At 35.6% G+C, this 22,006-nt stretch overlaps 2 protein-coding genes across 5 annotated transcripts in view; both read right to left on the reverse strand.

Moving 5' to 3' along the window:
- LOC116171081 overlaps positions 1-22,006 on the reverse strand; it is a 194,677-nt gene that overhangs the window by 50,651 nt on the left and 122,020 nt on the right. The gene's annotated exons all lie outside the window — the stretch shown is intronic.
- LOC116171075 (leucine-rich repeats and immunoglobulin-like domains protein 1) overlaps positions 1-22,006 on the reverse strand; it is a 129,488-nt gene that overhangs the window by 3,801 nt on the left and 103,681 nt on the right. The window contains exon 2 of one of the 4 annotated variants that reach the window (XM_031487741.1): positions 17,468-17,640. The exons of the other annotated variants lie outside the window; for them this stretch is intronic. The gene's annotated coding sequence lies outside the window, so the exon portion shown is untranslated. The remainder of the gene's footprint in view (positions 1-17,467; positions 17,641-22,006) is intronic. 4 annotated transcript variants of the gene reach the window in all.

Here is a 22,006-nt window from a genome sequence, read left to right on the forward strand (position 1 = left end):
CTATGTTTGAGGTAATGGCATTTTTACAATGGAATAAAAATTGCGTGGACATGGTGAGATCGATTTCGTCTGGACCACGTAATAAATTGCAATAGTCTTTGCCTCTAAGATAGGGATGAACCGGCAGCCTGAGAAACGGTAGCTGCGAAAGTGGTGGAATGGGATTAGATTTCAAACATGCAATGTTACAATATCGTTTCAGAAATAGTTACGTGTCTTACATAACATCAATTCTGAAAGATAATACGAGAAACAGAAATAAAAGGTCTTTAATTAGAACATGAAACCACATGCTAGTAATTTTGATGTCGCTAGTATGGAGTTTCAGCTGCTGCAATGCTCTCGTCAAAGATGCACTCTAGTAAACCTATTAGATGCATTAGCTGGCCTTCAAATTTGTGAATAATTTAACACTGAACATAGACAATCACAGGAAAGAATGGCACTTGTCGAGGGACTTGTACTAAGTAATAATTTGGATTCAAGAACTAGCTTTAGGGTGTAAGAGACTAAGAGTAATTAACCAATAAAATTGGTAAAGCTACTTCACTGTAGGCGACTACCGCACCGTACCTCGACCGTCCATTACAATTCCGAATGCAGTAAATATTTTTATTTCATACTATCTAGTAATCGCCGCTCTCCCAGACTGATTTGAGTCTGGTAAATCGTATTTTACCAGACTGAAAATTTTTACCAGACTGGAAATTTTGCCTAGCAACATCAATTGACATCCATCTAAACCTATGTATTAATGTGTCAAACTACTGTCAGATCAAACAAATCAAGTGATCGACTTTTGCTTTCAATTGAACGCGTACACGTTCTAATCAAAAATTGTATGGCATTTTAATAGAAAAAAGAGCAGTATGAAATAAAATGTTTTACATTATTTGTATGTTAAATCAGTTAACGTTACTCGTTTCGAAATTCCTGCCTCAGCTACGCTTCGGCAGTAAACATCTCACTCGTTAACGTAAACCTTGATTTACCATACTCATATGTAAATAACTATTACTTGCTGAAAAGTACCCGTATCACCGTAGTAATTACGGGTCTTCTGTGTAATTTAAATTTAATTTAATTTTTATTTTTTTGGATGTGTTTAAAAAAAATAAAAACAAAATCGACAAATTTTGGTTTTTGTAACATATATTCTCTTGGGAAGCAATTGGAATTTTCTGTTAACTTTCCACTAAAAAATACCTGTACCGATAGTAAGAGTTTTAGCCCTCCTTGCAACAGAGGATTTGTGCACTACATATAACCGGATATAAAAAAGATCCTCTTCTCGAAAAATCTCGATTTCTTATGAACTTCTTAAGAGTTTGGCGTCTCATATCTTCGTAGAATCAACTTGTATAGACGACGAGTCTCATCCGATTCTTTTCGGGTCAAGGAGAGAACACGTTTGAATTTGTTTGTAAAGTAGCAGAGAACATTTTTAATTTTTCTGACAATCTTTGTAACCGACACCATGATTTTCAAGCATTAGGTACATAGGACTCCCTCAAAATGGGGTGAGTACATCTTTTGAAAGAATCATGCTATTTTAATTTTTAAGGGGGTGATTGTGGATTCTAGTACTTTTTTGTAAACTTTGTGAAAGCAACTGAATTTGAGGGGAGGGATATTGAATGTGTAGAATATGGAAAAAATATTGAGACATACTTTTTGAACAAGTTGTAGACAAATGTGGAACAGACGGGTGGACATATTTTGGTGCACAATATTTACTACTATGAAAAAACATTTTACAAAAAGTTACACATAGACAGATGGTGGGATGAGATCATCTATTACCAACCTTTCCCATTTGGAAAAATGAGGGATTGGGATTGGGTAACTAAAAAAGGAAAAATGGTAGATGACGTCATAAGCTCTCGTATTGAACACCAACGGCTTTGCTAAGCATTATTTCGAACCGCATTTTGAAAGATTGGATTGATTGGTCAAAGAAAAAGTGAAATATTAATATCCATCGTGGAATTTTCTTAACTTTCCGAATTTTCTTTTTTTTAATCTTGTGAATTTTTGTATGCACATGACTGTACTGGAATTTCTTGTAACTAAATCCGTCAGATCTGAAATATAATCGACAATCACTACAAAATTTGTATCAAACCAGCAAAGCAAAGCTCGTGAAAAGCTATATGATGACTCCAAGTAGAGTGACATAAAAAAGCACAGCGTGGTTAAACTTCATCGCCTAAAGCAAAGGGGAGGCTTTCAGATGCTACTCTGCTCGTCTTGTGACCATCAAAATTGACGAAGTGACCAAAAAAATTCAATAAATCTATGAAAATTCACACAAATTCCAAAAAACCGACGCAAAATCGAGGAAATTCGTCTTCATTAGAATTTAAATTCTTATTCGTTTCGAAAATCCGAGATTAAAAGATAAGATCCAAACAATCGGTCGGTCTTACTAAAGACAATCGTTAGTTCATTAACCACACGTTTCTTACTAAACGAAACGGAAACCCAATCAATATTCATAGATGTGTCCAATCCACTATTTTTGTTAATTAAATCATAATTACTCGCCACACGTAAAGTTAGCGTTAACCTTTATTGCATACTAACTTTCGCAGTGTCTATGCACAAATTTAATGAACGGATAGAGTATTTTTAGAAAAAAAACCCTGCGATGAACATCAAAGTAACAATGGTGCGCTTTCGAAAATTTTTAGATGCCGAAAGCGGCGTAAGGTGTCAATTTTCTATTTTTATCGAAATTTTCATCAATTTTACAATTCGGTTTGCGGGGAAAATACACAACGTATTTTACAGGAATTGTGGTTTATGTGGTAATTCAAAAGATTGTATACGGGTTTTGTAATCCCTTTAGCCGTAAATAACTGGAGATTTTTCTTTTCTGAAACTTTTACGTTGGGGAGGCTGACACGAGAGGAATGCCGGGAAGGTTTTCACTTTCATTTTGTTGGATTTATTCATTACCTTCAGTTCATTGGCGGTGGCCTGCAAATACCTCGGCACATTCCATCAGTGTTCGACGACGGTTTTTCAAGTCGTTAATTTTCAAACGTGGACGTTAAAATTTGAGAGGTGACGGGCGTTCTGTGCATGCAAACTTGTGTACGTCTAGGGGTTATTCTCCAACTGGAAACGGTGGCGTATCGACCGTCTCACGTCCTATAAAAATAAATTCACATCGCATCGCATCTCTGACCAAGCGTCTTTGCTTTCTGTGTTGGAACTCCAAACTCAATTTTGATGTGGATGCATTTCTTTCATATCTGCCAGTTACATTTTCGAGTACGTTTTTCAGATGGAGAAGAGAGCGAATAAAATTTATTAGTTGCATAAAAATATTGCAATGCCAGATAAAGCGTACGCGCTCATAATTCACCAGTTTCCTCTCTTGTTTGGTAATAGAGAAGGAAAATATTTTCCCCTTTATTCTTTTTATTATCCCCAACACAGATGCTAATTGAAAACTAGACGAAAGAATTACGGAGGTAATTTTTCAACCAAAAGAAATGAAGAAAAAGATGTAGAATAAATGTAAGAAATTGAAGGCGAGAGGTCCGTGAAGTTTCAGTAGAGATACCTATTCAATTTCTAACTTTTGTCCCTATTTTGTGCAATGTGTTGCTGTATCACACAAATTTTGTATTGATTGATTTGTTGCAGGTTGTGATTTCATGGGAGGTTACCCAGTTTGATTTGCGTAGTAGATTTTAGAACTTTCGTTGTGACCAAAGGGGCTGGTCAAAATCCTGAAACTTTGTAAGTACTTCTATATATAGTTCGTATAGTTCCCCGCTCCCATTGTTTGTAATAGTGTCAGTTCCACTTCTTTGTTAGCCTTTTTTCTAGTATCTTTTCAAACATCTTCATTGGGATCCACAATAAGGTAATTCCTCTGTATCGCATCTCTTCTTAAAGATTAGTCCAATTTCCCAGTCCGTCAGTGGCGTGCCCTCCTTCCAACCCCTATTAAATATTAAGTAATTTCCTCTTTCTCCCATATATAATTAACAATTTCTGTAGTAATTCTGTCATTCCCTGATGTTTTGCCAATTTTAATTCCTTTATGTCTAATAATTCGTCTATTGTTATTTCGCCGCTTTGCTGCTTATTTTTTTCACCTTGTACCATTCCTATTGTGCATTCTCCATCTAATGCGAGCAGCTTCTGGAAGTATCGCTTCCATCGCTCCATCGCTTCTTTTTCCATGCTTAGAACATCCCCTTCCTCATCTTTAATTCCTATGAGATCTGCCTTCTTATCATTTCTGAGCCTTTTTGAAGAATAATTAATTTTTTGTTTCCTTTACTGTTCGAGTTTGACTCCGAAGTCCGCCCATGATCTTTGTTAGACTTCTCTTACTAATTTTTCCACTTTTAGGTATTCTTTGCTCCTTGTATTCTTCATAATTTCTTTCTGCTCCACTATTCAGATACTGTTGCCATTTTATCTTATTCACTCTTACTTGCTGCTTAATTTCTTCCGTGCACCATGTCGTTTGTTTCTTGTTTCTATTTTCTTTGTATATTCCACATGTATTTTTGGCTGCTTACTCAATTAGGTACTATGTTTTTGAATATTACCCACAATGATTCTGTGCCTTTATTTTCTACTGCTTCCTCGTTCAATATTCTTCTCTTTACTTCTTCTTCATATCCTTTGGCCCTTTCTTTTCCTTTAGTTTGTATGTCTTAATTGTTTCTCTACTCTTCTTTACATCCTCCTCCCTCTCTGAGAATTTCTCTATACCTTTCTGTTCAGTTTTGGCTATCACAAGAAAGTGATCACTCCCTAATTCGTATCCTCTTTTAACCTTCACATCTTTAATTAGCTTTCTGTTTGCTCTTTCCGATGTTCTTTCTATTATTAAAAAGAATTAAGTAATTTACAGTAAGAAATTGGAAGATGATTTTCAATTTCAGAATACCCTAATAAATTCTTAGTTAAAAAGTATAGGGAGCCAGGTATAAAAGTTACCAAAAAAAAAATTTTAAAATCAATATTGATTTAAAAAGACCAAAAAATATTTTAGAGGAATTAACAATCTTTTGCATTTTTGTTTATTTTGTTGAATTATTTGAACCTTTTTTAATTTTTTGAAACCTCTTTAATCTTTGTTGAATCTTTTGAATATCATCCCTAGTGTGTTATATTTTGGACAAGAGAATTTATCTTTTTAGATTAAAATACTAAGGTGTTCCAAATTGAGGTTAGGTTCGATAACTTTTTTACCTGAACCCGTATATTTATTTTCTATTTCTGTATTTCTCTCAACTAAGAAAATATAGAGTCAATTTGAAATTGACAATTTTTTGATTTTTCAGCGAGCGAATATAGTCAAATTTTAGGTTTACCATTTTAAGTTTGACCAAAAAGGAGCACATAGTACTATTTTCATATCACTAACCAATACAGCCAGAAACAGTGTCGAAAATGGAACACATGATTTCCAATGTTGATGTCAACGTTGGCGTCAAATTTAGATGGCTTGCCACTGAATTTTAGAAAATGAAATGATGAATATATATATGAATATAATCTGCCAACGACGACGAGCACGTCCAAATTATAGCGGCGGTATTTTAAATTAAATCCATAGAGCAAGGTAATACCATCAATCTTTATTACGCCGGGCACATTTTAAACAAACAAATATGAGCATCGGGAGATTTAAAAAAAACTCCCACTTTTCAAAACAAGCAAGAGCTTTTAACCCAAATTATTGAAGTTGTACAATGTAAATATTTAAATTTTAATCTCGTTTCTCCTAATGAGTCGGAGTATATGGTTGAAGGTATTCCTTCTAATTATAGTTAATAGCAGCTGTAACGGGAAAGCCGCGCGTAATATTTCTGAACATATTATGGCTGTGTAACAAATTTGGGCTAAACAGAAATGGTCTGAAAGAGATTCAGTTTCAAATGAAAATGCCAACCGCAATAAATGGACGTCGCAGTTTTTAGTAGTCGAAAACAATTTTCCGGATCTGTATAAATTGGATAGTTTACAAAGAATGTTTAAGAAATGGCAATTGTAAAATAAACGTGAGATGGGAATCGTATATAAGCAAAAGGGAAAATAGGGCGATTTATCAAGTAAGGGATGCGGTATTCGAAGATGCGCCATTTAGTGAATAGTCCGTGACATATTATACCTAATCACTATTTGGAGCACACAATTTACAGAAGGTATATAATGTATTCTATCTGCGCACGAAAAATGCAGGTAATAAAAAAATAAAGCGGCAACCGCACCGCCGCCGCGCGCCTCGGAAATAAATTTACGGAGATGCTCTTAGGATCGTGTTCAAAAACAGTTCATATATCTTCTAAGCGAGTAGTTCTCGGCGAAATTCCTGCAACTAAAAACCTATCCCGTAAAGCTCTTGTATAAATACATACAAAACAGAACAATAACGGGCGGCGCTGAGAAAAGGGGCAATGTTGATAAATAAATGGCGACAATATTTTTTGAAAAATGCCCGAAATTTTTATATTGTTTATAATAACGGCCGAAGGCGATGTCCGCTGGTTTCCATGCGATCCTCAATAAACAAGGCTGGGCGAAGACAATAAGGGATGTAAATTTGAAGGTTGAAGAGGGAAAAAGGGTGGAGGTACGAAGGGAGTTGCTTTGCTGTTTTTGAAAGTAAAATACGCCATCTAGGGAAATCTAGCGGCGCCTCAGGCGGCCGGATATATGAATACGTTATGCGAGATGGAGATCACGTTTAACTCGAGATTTTTTTATAGTCCGAACAGAAAAAAAATGATCTTCACGCTACACATGTAATAAAAATGATTTTAACGACGAAAGTGGCGTTATTCGTACTTCGTACCTACTCCCGATGGGGAGACGCTGATTAAACTATGAAATTCTGCAAAGAGAATAAGTAAAATGTCTTCGTAACGTGTGGGAAGTGCACTTGCATTCCAGTTGCATCCTGCTTCAGAACCGTCGCCGTCTTTGCATAGTAAATAGGGCCTCACTTTCCTAAGCTAAGAAAAATCTCATTGTTTCCAGTGAAAGTGTTTACTTGAGGAAATTGTAATTTGAAAATAATAAAACAATTTTAACGCCCACAGCAGTTAATCGAATGGAAGGTAGCGGTCTGCTGAACTAATTTATCAGCCGTCGCTCTCCTTTCCATTGTTACACGAAAAAGGATTCATTTGATTATCACATCCATCTTCGTCCTCGAGAATAACTGTGATTTTACGTTACTTTGTCATAATGTTTTCATTTTCCCTCTTTTATCCCGTGCAGCTATTTTGCTACGGCTTTATTTTTCTAAAGTGAACGACGTAATTCGTAATTTTTCATTCTCTTCCGTCATTTTGTTGTTTTCCATTACGAGCCTCATCGTTTGCCCTTAGATGTTTCCGTCATTAGTGCTTTCTGTGAATGCAAACAATTTGAAATTCGCATACCCGCGAGTGCAAGGGGTTGCAAAGAAACCTCTTCCGAAAGGAGTGCAGGAGGGTGAATTTTTGGGGGTTGCAAGTGCTCAATTTTTCGTTACATACTCCCGGCATTCATGCAAATTTTTAGCCGCTCATTGTTTAATTTCATGTTACGCGAAACAACCTCGGCCTGTTATTATAACAAAATGAACACCTCTAAAGTTTTAAATGGAGCCAAAGGGGTCTCCATTAAAATTATTCTGTTTCTTTGTTTAAAATTTTAGTGAATTATCAAAAATAACGATCTCTTACCAACTTTGTGCACAGATAGAAACGATGGAATGCAGTCGAACACAAGAAATGATATTAATTATTATCTAATGAAACCAAAAAAAGTCGAAATTGGAGATGCATCTTTAAAGCGAACTGCAAAATTTTATCAATACATACAAAGCTTTTAAGCTGCTTTTAAGGTACTGGAGATAAAAATTTTGAGAAAAATTAAAGCTCTGCTCGATATCTGAAGCCTTAAGTGTGGGAAAGATGCGAAGCATAAGGGTAACCTGCTTTGATTATGTCCATTGATTTGTGAGTTTTTTGTTAATTCTCTCCCTTCGAAACTGTCTCCCAAAATCGGGAGATCCCAAATTTTCTTCGATAATATTCTACAAATTCTCGTGGAAACACCTCATCCGCGTTTTAGCAATATTAATAGAAATCTTAGATCTTAGATTTCAGAAAGTTTCTTTAAAGCCGCCCTTAAAAGTCTAAAAATCTTCCAGAAATCTTTAAAAAAATTCTTAATAAGACCTTTCTTAGATTCTTAGAATAAAAACTTTCCTACAGGCATAGAGAATTGCATTAGTTTTCTTTTGTCCTCTCATCTTCTTCAAAGATTTTCTGGACATTATTATCTTTTTCGTATGTAAAGTATCTCTAGGATTAGGAACCTGTCTAGAGAACATCTTAGAGACCTTCTTTTCGAAATTTTCTTAACGAAATATCAGACAACAAATGGCGGTTATCATAAATCCGTTATAATTTTCTAGAAGAATAATTAGACAGAGAAAAAGCTCGTTTCATGTGGATTCACTCACCTTTTTTTGCTGGATTTCTTCAACGCATTTACCAAATTGCGCATTTCCATTGATGTACGCACTACGCACACCCCAAGTAAATGCTTGAAGTATTTCAACCGTACACAAAATTAACGTTGGGTACTTCCGTAGAGTGAAATTGAGCTTACTTTTTCGTAATGCGAAAAGTGGAAAAATCAACCCTGAAATAAGCCTCGAGAATCAATGTAAAAAGCCGATAGCCACGCTTCATACATAATACAGCAATCCGATTCGAAATCCCAAACTAAATTAATACGTTTACACAATCCATATGTGCATAACGAGCCGTGATCACGTATTACACTCTGTAAAGCATAAATGCACTATTTAGACCTGCTAGAATCTCACATTCATTATAACAATAAAACAAGTGCACCCACTGTTACAGTAATATAAGCTCTGTGTTTGATTAAAGTGAAAACTACCCCACTGAAGCAATTTATTGAAACATGCATAAATTTATTGTTTATTACTCCGACGTGTTTGCGTGCAATGTAATAAGTCAGTTAAAATACAGTTCAGCTGGTGCTGTTCTCGACGAAAAAACTATCAATTATTCCACGGGCAACGGCCTTCTAACACCAAGAGTTGAGCTTGTGATCCATAATTATATTCAATTACGTAAGGTGAAGAAGAACGCTTAACAATTTCCAGATGGTTGATTTGTTAATGTAAATAATGGCTGATAAATTTGTAGGAGAGGGCAACGAGCCTAAGTTCAGGCGGACACGTGTAATTATGGAATGCGAACAATCCAATATAGGTCATCATAATCCTTCATTATTTCCAATTTGCTAAGTGCGTAATGATCAATTGTTCATCCGTTTAGTGCTCGCTCGGGTAAACGACTCGCTGGCAAAGGAAATTATGTAAAACGCAACGAAATGTTAAGAAAGGGAAACACATTCAAAAGATAAATTAACATCTCATTACGAACTACGAAGGGTAAATTTCTTACGTGTAATAAATTTGAAAAGCCACAATAAATTGCGATAACAAATTGTTCAAACTTCTTTCCCAAACCCCAGAAAACATTCTTCTAATTCCGCTCGCGAGTACATTATTTCTCTTCTTAATGATTTAGTTTTATACTGACTCTTTCTTAAAATGTGCAATTTGTTGTCTTATTTATTTGCGGGAATGTCTTGTTTCTTGTGCGGTTAAATGCACAAGGGAAGAATGAGAAATTGGTATCGATTCGAAAGGGGATGGGTTTTACAGAAATCCCGATAAAATTACTCTTTGTAAATTTATTTGGTACCCGTTAACGCTTTAATAGAAGTAAACCATTTTGAAAATAATAAATAACAGTTTCCGGGGACGTTAATGGAATTTAAAAATTGCTAACTATGCTGTGGGCCACCACCATCCTAAAGGATTTAAAGCTCTCTGATTTGATGAATAAATTACCGCGCAAATAATATGCTGGAAGATGGACAGATTAATCATAAATGGGACGTTCTTGATTCTAATAAAATTACAATGTAATAAAAGTTTGTTGTTGTTCTATGCTTTTAATTATGTTACTGCAAAGATCACAATGTCTCTAGTGGTTAGTTTTTTGTTTGACCAGTTGTAAATTTTCGTTTCGTTGGTTTTGTTATCATCGAGATTATGATTACACATTGTTTGAGAGTGAATATTCCAGTATAGAGGGAAAATGCACTTACCCTAAAGGAGGGATACTATTCTGTTCTTTAGGCGACCATTTCCAGGTCCGGATCAGAAAGTCATCGTGAAAAAAGTACGACTTTCCATACGATTTTTCGTTAAAAAAAAGTCCGATAATTTCATCACTATGTAAAAAAAACTTAGTTAAGACAGTAGCCAACGTATATAGTTTTTGGTGATATGTTTGATTCGCAAATATAGGTAAATCTACCCTTTATTTTTGTCCATCGTAATTACTGTAATTAGCATAGAATTACTTGCTGGTCGATTTATTAGGATGTTTGCTTTTGTAAATTTGAATTTGCAAGGTCTTATAAAGCACTGCGCGGACAGGGTATGTGGATAAGAATCATCCCTCCCCTGAGCTACGAAGCAACTTAGTAGGTTTCTTGAATGGATTTTTCAGACCTGACCCCTCTGTTCGAAAATGTTGCCTAGTCGAAAAAAACCTCGCATGGAGCTTCAAATGGTGTTGATTGAGGCCCATATAATTAACCCTTCGTTGTTCTTGTTAAGTGATTTGTACCTTGCTATTAATTCATTATCATGTTACCCTCCTTAGAAGTTTTTATGACTATACACGACCATGGTCGGCAAGGATTTACCTGGTGACGGTCCTTAAAGGAAACTTCCATACGGTTCAAGCGACCCTGCTCAAAGTCAGTTGAATTGAATTGAGATGATGATACTTGGGTTCAAGCCCAATATATCGACCGAATGCATGAAAGCAAGATACCAGTGCTCTATGAGGCCCGCAGGGTTTTAACCCTACAAGGATTAACGACACCAGTAACAGGCGAGTAAGACGGCAAAATAAAAGTACTCGTAGCTACCAAATTAACACGTATATTAATGAATATCTGGGTTTATAATCTGGGATGTAATAATAATAATAATGTTTGGGTATAGAATCTGGTTCTGGTTTCTGGTCGGTAAGAGATGCAGGAATTAAGTTCCGCGAAGTCCTAACAATCACACTTTTATAGGTACAAGAAGAAGCACAAAACAGGTGGTAGATTGAGAAGAGATTTAATTTCAAAGGTTGGGCACGACAACATCTAACGGAGGAATTTGACAACACATAATACAGGATTTTTACAAATAAAATTTTGCCGTTAGTACATGTATATTTTCTTACACCTTAAAACATCGAAGTACATTTTTATGCTGTTGGTAGACCAAACGAATCATTTATTAATTAATTTCGCTGGGGCGGCGGCGGTACAAAAAGAAGCATCTCTATGCGCACCAGGAACGTAATTTTGTGCTGTTCTCTTTATGGTTCAATTGGTAAAGTAAAATCTTCATGTATTAACCAATTTCGTCGAGTAACACCGGCGAAATTACTGAATAAATAAAGACTTTACTATATAAACGGAAAATTTCTTTAAATAATGTTAAATACAGTGTCCCACTTGCCATTTCCTAAACTTGAACCGAAATTTACGCTGTTTACGCGCATTCTGTACCAACCCAGGAAGGTATACCAGTGTTGTCGGCATTATTCCAACCTAAAGGACCATAACCCCCTGGTTTACATAGCAATGTCTTTTTCAAAGGTTCTGCTAAGCTAAACGTAGAGAAGTCGACGTTAGGAATTGCTTGGCACTAATTATATAAAATATTGTGAGTGGTAATAAATCGACACACGTCATTCCTGAAATAATGCCAATAAAATCTATAGTGTAAGAAGTATGACAAACTAGTAGTAGAAGGGAGCACAGTAAACATGTATTTAAATTAAACTGAGGTTTCAACATGTGTAGTTTGGCAACTACGTTTCCAAAAGTTCCAAAATTTGCATTTCTTCCTTATTTTTTTCTCAGCAACACTAACACACAAGAGAAAGTAACGGCTTTAACTAGACTTTTCGGTATGCCTCTTCCGTTTTTCCGAATATTTCTATACCCTGGAAATCTTGCAACAGGGAACCAAGTTTTTTAAAAAGAGCAAATTTCATTAGCATTTTCCTATTACCTCAATAGCGTCAGGTGTTTTGAATGAATTACGATTGTAGGTAGGTAGTAAATGTCTTTATAATGCAAAAACCATTACACCCACAACCATTTCATGAAAAATTCAGTTGCAAGTAGTCTTATACCTAACTTGACGTTCTTTTAATCTCTTTTAACCAAGGTCTACCTCGAGGAAAAGGCATTAAGCATATGTAATATTCTCGAATGGGCCGTGCCCTAGATGATTTGAACGTGGAAGAAGTTGAAACTATTTATATCTCTTGTCGGTTTATATACTGGATCGTTGATACTGATTAATGTCTAATCCATATTTTGACTTGCTATTAATTAATCATCTTTTCCCTGTTACTCAAATCGGGGCATCTACGAAAACTAAACTCCATATTGTTTAAATAATGCCACACTTAAATTTTCCTCGGACCGGTTTCAGTTGAATGAACACCGAAGACAATTAAAAAAGGGCAGGTAATCAAGACGCCGTCTTATATTCTCACGTATGATAATTATATTCAATGACATTTAATTAATAGATTGGTAACATTCCGATGGTAATAACCACACTAGAAAAAAAGACATTAACGGCGGCACAACCTCTCCAGCTTCTCAAATTAATATTGTGCGTTAAGTAAACGCGTCTGCATTCGCTTCTTTTTAGTACCCGTTTACATTCACTTTCAATGTCGCCTAAGTAATAAATGCGGGATTATAAGATAAATTAAAGTTAAGTACGTTTCCGGTGGTATCCTACTAATTTTTTTACTGGTTGAACAACCTTAATCGTCCGACCAAAAATCCTCTCTGTTTCATCCGGTTAATTACCTCAATCTAGAGAGGCGGCGCTCATTAAAATTTATCTGTACATTAATCGGACGTTTTATTGTTAATGTTTTACTTAATTTACTTACACCTATTCGGAAATTGGTATACGCACAATCGATTGCATAATTTTAAACGATGGTGGTATTGAATTTTTTACTGGCAGCAGTGATCGACGTAATCTAGACAGGCGATCTCCTGACACTTTTAGTACGTTGATTAGCAATTAGCCGTTGATGATTCTTCAATCTTGATAAGAACCAGCTACTTTTCGTTCAGGCGATGACCTGAATCATCCCTTGTACATGTTAAAAGTGGGGCGCTATCGTACCTACATAAATAAGGTTTGGGTCAATTTTTGGGTTTCAAGTTTTTAGGCTTGAATTTACAGTTAACTTCTCGTAGGTATAATAAACATTTAATCAACAATGTAACCATGCCCTTAAAGAGTAATTTACCGCAATCGTGACTTGTTCTAGAGGAACAATTCTATATCATATTACAACAGGTTGGTGCCGCTTCTTCTCTTCAATGATTAGAAAATCGAATCGAAATTGAAACGTGGATTATGACCATCATTTTAATTACATTGGGGTGTAAGGTCGTCAAGGTTCGAAGCAGAAATCCATTGTTGGCAGCGCTAATAAATCTCCATCTATTAAAACCAAACACAAAGGTCATTTAGGGAATATACCATTACGAAACAATCCATTTAAATAAATTAAGTGTAACGAATCCTGCAATTAATTATCAATAGGAGATGGTCTATCTCAACAATTCCACATAAATTTTACTCCATTGAGCGAACCATAAATTTACCCGATTCATTTAGACTACTTTACAATTTACATAAAGTGAATGTTTACGTTAAAACTGCATCCCGATTTCCAAATCCGCAAGTACTTTCCTTTAATTTAATGGTGCATTGTGCGACATTCAATTTCTGAAAGAGTAAGAAACCGCGCTCGTTGAAATTTAATTTGGACGAAGACTCGAGTATTAAGAGTACACCCCATTTTGTGAGTGTACCCGTAATAATATATATAGTTCATCCAAGACTGTTTGCCGACACAATACAAGCGAAACAACGAAATAATGCTCTTGCAGCGGCAATCTAAATTAAACTCGAACAAAGTTTATTCGTGCATAAGAACTACAAGTAAATCATAAATTTAGGTTAACAATGGTTCGTCCGCCCGAATCTTGGTACGTGCAATTACAATGCAGATTTGCAGCAGACACATTTATTCGGCCGTTGTTTGGTCCAACGAATTTAATTGAAATCGTCAAGTCGGAGAAACGGCGAAGTGTGTCGTAAGATAACGTGGATCCATTAAATCCAAAGGCGCCCCCTTTCAGAACGAATAATGTGCCCACTTTTAGACATCTATTTTTATCTGTAACCGGGTTTATGTAACGGCGATAGCAGAATCGAAGTAAACGTTAAGAATTCAATGTATCGTAATTCAATAGTACATGTACTCATTACGTTTTACGTTGTATCATTCATTAACCGTTATCTGCCAAGGGACTTTTGGCGTATTGAAAGACTGTTTAACCGAAGTGGTTTATTCCAAGCTCTGTTGTTTTTACTTTTGAACCTAATTTTTTATTAATTCATGGTCAACTTTTCCACTTCTTAAAAGTTACCTAATTGGGTCAATTTCTCCTTTTGGTATTTATTATCTGACTTAGAGATAATTTGTTATTTGTACATGATCTAAAAAAAATTACCAGAATATCAAGCAAGATTCACTTAGCGCATTTTCCATGCATTGAGCAGTACTTTCCAAAAGGTCATAGCTAAATGAGCTATGTTTTTTTTCTTTTTTAGAATCATCTCTCACCTAAAAGCATCACCGATCCTATTAATCAAAAATTTAAAATGTGCCATTTAATTCAAACCTACAATTAATCCAATAAACCACCCTCAATCTAGGCAAGACTTTTGGATGGCATTACACTGTGATGATTCGCCCTAAAAAGTCGTGCTGTAAATATAGACAACGGTATTGTTGTGTATTTGAATTTGTATTTTGTTCATGCGTAATTCTTGTTTAAATTTTATCCCTTTTGTAATTTATTCAATTTAGATAAGATTGTGATTGTATGGTTCCCGCGCGCTTTTATGCTCTTCATTAAAGGAGAAAAACTCATGCTACGCCACTGGAAATATTTTCGAGGAAAGTGCAGCAATTTAAATTGCGTAAGGAGTAAGGATGCGCATGTTTTGTTTTCCTCAGGCGAGAAAAGGAAGGTGGTGAAGTTTCAGCTGAGCCGACAGAACGTAAATGTATCCTTTTTTAACGAACGTTTATGATTTTGGACTTTCTGTCCGTCCGTGTGCATGGTAACTTGCGAATGGTTTCACATTTTCCAATTCTGTTTTTTTATAGTGTTACAATGTGATATCTCCAAAAAGATTTTAAGGGTAATTTTCCGAATGAAAAAAATTCCGCTTATATAATGGTTTTGTCCGTCTGTTCTTCGAGAACGAAAACATTTCATGTAAATAATTACGGGGTTGTACTGTACTGCATAATGAGGTGGAGCCGCATCCTGCTGAAACCACATGTCGAGTATTATGTCTTCGCTCAATAATTGGCCCAATTGATTTCATAAAAATATGTGTAATTTTGTATTTAAATCTGCTTCAAAAAAATGCGGACCAATAACTCTATCCCCAATAATGCCACATCAGACAATAATTGACGAGGGGTATGATTTTGCACAGTTCTTTAAATCTTTGCTAATAAGAAATCACATAAAATCCTACCTGCACATGGAAAGTGGCTTCGTTCGAAAAAATAACAACGAATCTGGATAGTGTGAAGGATCTAAAGAATCTGAAGAATCCCAAGAATCTAACGAATCCAAAATATTTGAAGAATACAAAGAATCGGAAGTATCCAAAGATTCGGAAGAATCTCAAACATCTGAAGAATTTGAAGAAAGTCAAAAATTTGACGATGCTGAAGAATGGAAGAATCTGAAGAATCTAAACATTCTGGAAAATCTGAAGGATCTCGAGAATCGGAACAATTTGAAGAATTTGAAGAATCTTGGGAAATCTGAAGAATCGAAGAATCTGAAAAATTTGAAGATTTTCATACTTTTAATGCATTGTGGAATTTCCAGAAGGATCTGTAGGAAGTATCGAATTGGCTAAAACTGAAGAATGGAAAGAATCTGAAGAAGTTCAAAGAAACCGAAATGGAACTTATGGTTAAGAAATATCAAAGTAGTTAACAATCTCAAGGATACAAGGTATTTGGCCCTAAGAATTTAAAAGGAACTTAAGGGTAATTTAAAGGATATAAGAAGTCCCAGGAATCTCAAGGGTGTAAAGAATTGCAAAAGAGTACAAAAATAAAGAATTAATAACTGAAGACTCCTTTTCGCATCACTAGCATGACTCCTGAAACCATCATGAGCATCAACAGCTACCGCTCCTAAAACCCCTATTGCCCAGTCTTCGTTCTTTTGGATTCTTCTTCGAATTCGAGGTTTTTTTGACCAATATTTATGAAACAAGAAACCAAAAACAACGGTATTTGAAAAGATACTTGCACCTGCACGGACATGTGGACACGATGTGGTCAATTAATACGATTTGGTCATAATAGTGTCATAAGGGTGCTAATTAAAACAAAGGAATTCGGAATAGTTCGACAAGGCGTTTTGTCGCCATTATCCTCTACGTCTCTACGTCTATCGCATTGATTTCATAGTATACAACTTTCTATTCAAATAAAAAATTAAAAGTGGGATACGTTTAGATCGCGTGACAAGTACAGGAAGGGATGAAGAGGTAATAAACTTACGCTTTCAAAAAAATTAATTTAACAACAGCTTAAAGTAGGTAATAATGAACTCGTAAAAAATGCGGCATATTACCCGACGTATAGAAACAAAAGAGAAGTTCATTTTCACCCCTAAAAGAGCTAGTAATTTACCCCATTTCCCGTCAATAACGAAATATTTCAATATCGTATATAAAGCTGTTTACACACGGCAATACTTAACAGTCAGGTTCTGAGATTAGCAGTAAAATATGGAGCCATTTCCCTAGGTCGTGTTGCAACGCACGAAAACCGATAACCATCTGCACCCAACAACACTAACTATACACACACACCCCTCCCGGTAAGTTGGGGTTGTGAAATTGCACCCCTACATACTGCGTAGTTCTACAGCTTTACTTTCAGCCCTCGTGCACTGGCCAGAATAATTACTTCGGCCATGAACTGCCAATCGGGCCTACATCTCGCTCGCTCTATTTTTGCGCTAAAAACGAAAGTGGGTAGTAGTTGCGATTCACCCCGGCGGTTTTCGCGAGTTGAAAATGTTTGATTTATTAAATGCATTTGAAAACTGGATTTATTTATTCCCTCTGATATCGGTTCTGTATTAGTGGGATAATGTGGGTTTGTTTGAAAAGCACGATGGGTGTGTACTAAAACTATAAATAACTTAAATGGTACAATACCGGCGATTTATATCCAAACGTTCGCCATTAATACCCCTATTTATGGATTTCTTATCGAAGTTTCTATGGATTTTTGTGAATTATTGATGCCGAACTCAAAGCGGAAACCAACAGCTTGCAAATGCGTCGCTATCCTTTCAATTAAAATGGCACGATCGTCTTCCAATACTCACCTAAAACAAAAAGTATGCATTAGTAATATGACCATATTCTTAGCTTCTCAAAGGAGGGTTGGGATAATTACTGTACACTCGTAAATTAAACCTACATGCACATGTTGAAGTTTATACCTCCACTAACTCGCCTCCCCCAAAGATTTTTAACGTTCAGCTTTGAAGTCGAACTATTTTAGCTTTTAACCCTTACAAAATATGCCGTTCATTTACAAAGAAAATAATTTACGTTTAGGGGCTGCAAAAGCGTAAAAGATCAATAGGTTTAAAAAAGGTTTCGTTAGGTACATTTTTAGTTTGTAAAAATCATTACGAGTTTGCCAAGTGGGGACGTTTTGGATCCAAATGCCACAATCAAAACGCCAATATCAATTGCTCTGTACCAAATTTTCACCCTCGATGACGAGAGGAAACTTGTTAATTATTAACTTGCGTTAAGTAAATTAAATTTTGATCAACCCCGGAGTGCACGTTTAATCTAATTAGTTATTTTAATTACTTGATGCTGTACCTTTCCAAAGATATAAGTAACGCTAATTAATTTCGCTATGCCAGTACCGGACAATAGGAAATCGGATTACTCACGCACGTGGCGGTAGATTTCGCTTCAATTTTCACATCACGTAAAAATAATTTTATGCTGTAGAAGAAGGTCGTAAAAAATGATGATTTACAGCTACGCATTTATATTCAGATTGTTGTTTAAAGAAATCTTTCAATGTCAGAACAAAGCGCAAACATTATAATTTTTGAGTAAACTAAGCATGAACAGTCTATAGCACAATCTTTCTCGCCCAGTTTTCCGAGAGGATGATGGAGATACGTGGACATACGCGTTGTTGATGAATATGTGTGTAATGCAGACAATTTGCTTGAAAAATAAGATTAAAGCAAGTATTCATGAAGAATTTTTATTAAAAAGAGCGAAAGTGGTGTTTTCCGCATACTTCACGTACCCTAAGTATTACAAGACCTTATATACCGCACATGTGCCACAGTAATATTTTCCCTTAGCTTGAAGCGCAAAAGTTTATTACAAGGAATAGTAAATGGATAAATGCTCCCGAATAAACCATATTCACTTTCGATGTTATAGAAACAACGGACGAGCTGATTACCCAAACCATATTTAGGCACAATTGTTGACGTAAAGAAAAATATAGAAATTTCAATGCCAACATAAAATAAAAACGCAAACTTCAAGAAGGTACGAAAACTAAATTCTGGGACGAAAGAGGGACAGTTCTGCAAACAAAATCAAACAAGACAAAAACCGAGACAAAAACATTTGATTCACCAGGAAAGTTACAACCCTGGCAATCTCTTGCGCATAAAATAATGCCGTTTTCGAAAATTATAATGAAACATGAAGAACTCAACTTTAGTACGACGTTGTCTAATTTGAAAGCTACTTCTAAAATTAACATTCCTACAAAAACTCAAACCAATTAATTTTACAAATGAATACAGACCATGTGTCACACAGGGCAGTGTGTAGAATACGTAGCAACTAAGCTTCCCTTACATTATTTGTATTTGGGTTAATGAGGAAGGTACCCTTTAATAAAAGGTGCGAATCAATTTGGGACACAGGCGAATTAGGTTAATTGTTCTCGTTCGGACAGCAGGATGCTGAGGTCGAACAGGTACGGACTTGTCGCTATAATACAATTACAAAGACGCTAACCGTATTTGGAGCAGGTTTATTTCATAAATGAGAAAATGCCCATTCACAAAAAGTAGCTTCAAAGAGATTACTTTAATCGTGTCGCCATTCATGCGTGCACGTACATATTAAATGTGGGTAATGTGTGTAGCCACCGTCCTATACGAAGACAAATAGGAAGAAAATTGAGAATGCATGTTTACTGATTAACCTTAATTGAGCTTAATGGAAATTAATCCTTCCAAACTCGTACAGTTTGTCTGAACTAATGATCATAACCCTGACATTAACCCAATCAGATTGTACGCATTACTAAATAGGCAAGTTTTTTATATACCACACAAGTGTCACTAAGTCACTTTATCATTAATCCCATTTGACGTTTAATTAAAGTTTTTTTCTTTATAGCTGTAACCTCAATTAGACTATTTTCGGCAAATTCGTGCGCGACGTTCGAGTTTAACAGATGTTCAGTTGCGAAATTACTCCCCAATTTTTTTTAGTTTTGCGAATGTAACGAAGTGATTATTCAATGGAGTTGCTTTTAGGCGACAATAATTTGATTACTGAGAGATGCACAAGCACAATGTGCTATTATAATTAGAGAAATGGGTATACAAGGGTGTATGTGTGGATTAATTATTAATTCTTGTATATACGTGTAGCTACGTTAAATTAAACAACATATAGGAGACTGCATAATACCAGTCTGACATGTTATGTTCTTTTCATTTTTTATCTGTAGGGCTGAAAGGTAGTTGGGTCTTCGGTGGAATAACTACAACAAGCAAGCAAAAAAAAACGATTATTAAAAACTCGCATCTAAAAATCTGTCGAATAAAGGATATCGCAGATCAACAGGAACAAATGATTTTCTAAAATCAAAATTTTGACGAGTAGAGCCCTACAGTTCCACATTTTTTTATGAGCAACTATAAGACGATTCAGAAACAAACTTTAGATAAGTTTCGAAGTTTTCAGATTTCGTAGTTTCCAAAATTCCTACCACTAAAAAGGCTGCAACAAATCTCTACAACTGTGCTTCTTAGCAGTACCACAAAAGTAAGTGGGAGTTTTACAATAGTATATTGAAAGACAAGTGTTACAATGCGACCTATTGTAATACGACTATCTTGTGGCACGAGTGGCGACGCCACGAGTGTCCGCAAGATAGGAATATTACAATAAAGCATTGTAACACGCGTTTTTCATACTATTTTTTCTATTTCGGTGCTTTAATTTAATTTAAAAAATGATTATCAGAAACTATAGGGAACATTAGAACTAACATGTTTTATGTTGGGAACACTTTTTATGCCGTTAAGTTTTAGGTTGGCAGCGTAGTAAGACTGACACTTTGAAGTTGAAACATGGAAGTACCCAAGGAAGTACCTACTTGTACTAACTAGTAACTGCCAACTTAAGAGATGAGTTACCAAAAAAACGACTATAATCACTGTCTTTGGACAACAACAGTTGTACAAAATCATCATTGTGACACCGAAATAGAAAAAATTTGTTGTGTGAGTTATGTCATATTTAGTTTGTTGGATATTAGAGTAGAAAAAGTACTTCAAGTGTCCCCTGGCACCTAGAAAATTTTAGTTTCCATGACAGAGGCAGAACAGACCGCATTACCTGTCGCTTGTCACTTTACTGGCCGCACCTCTCTATCTAAGTTTGCAATAAAGGTAGAACACTGGGAGAGATTTCCTGTAGATTGATCTCGTAACGATTCGTGTGAGATTCAAAGATTAGTAAGAGGAAGTGATGTTTGAACAAAATCATTCCTTATAACTAATATCATAAAAAATTGCATATATTAAACGATTTAAGTGCCCATTAACTTATCGCTTTCGTATGGAAAAAGAGTAAACGAGCCACTTTTATGTACCTACTACAATTTGTTGCAAGGTTTAAAGATATGGCATGCAGGAAATTACTTGTCACATTAGTCCCTCGGTGTTCGTTCACTACAACCTTACAGTAAATCCCAAAACGTTACACACACGTTTGTTCCCATAATCGTAGTTGCACGTGCGTGTTTAACGGACACGTGGATGATGCACGCATGAAGGCAATAAGGTTTACAGTAAACTCCGCGCATGAAACATTCTGATCCTCAATGCCATCGACAGTGACTCCCTTTAAACATATTTCACCCAACATTTCTCAGTTGTCACCATGATTAATAAGCAAATTGTTTACGCCCTCATGTTAAACGGACCATATTAGTACACAGAACCAAAGAATAACAGAACGTAAATTTATTCACTGTATTGAAATGTGCCGCTTCGCTGAAATAATCATCGTCCTCCATTAGATATTAATATTTGATCAAACAAAAGTTTCGTTTAAAAAACCAATTTTGTACTTATCGTTTTCGGCACGATACGAATCTATATTAATAAGAAAAAACCACCACCAAAGATTTTTTACGACGTGATTATGAAAAACGATTGAATTTCCGTTAAGGGAAAAAATGAGGAAAACGTAAAATAAATTGGGGGGTTTAGTGAACGGCATAATTACCATACGCAAAGTTTCCGCTGAATTGCGTGTTTTTATATGTGAAGCAAAATCAAAACTATATCAGTCGAAAGCTCGACGTAAAAATGAAGAAAACAGTCTTTCGAGAGCCGACTAAAAGCTCAATCGCTTAATTGGAGCACACAGTACACTTTTACTGTTTTTCATTAG

Source organism: Photinus pyralis, unplaced genomic scaffold (assembly GCF_008802855.1).
Source record: "Photinus pyralis isolate 1611_PpyrPB1 unplaced genomic scaffold, Ppyr1.3 Ppyr1.4_LG5, whole genome shotgun sequence".
Taxonomy (NCBI): Eukaryota; Metazoa; Arthropoda; class Insecta; order Coleoptera; family Lampyridae; genus Photinus; species Photinus pyralis.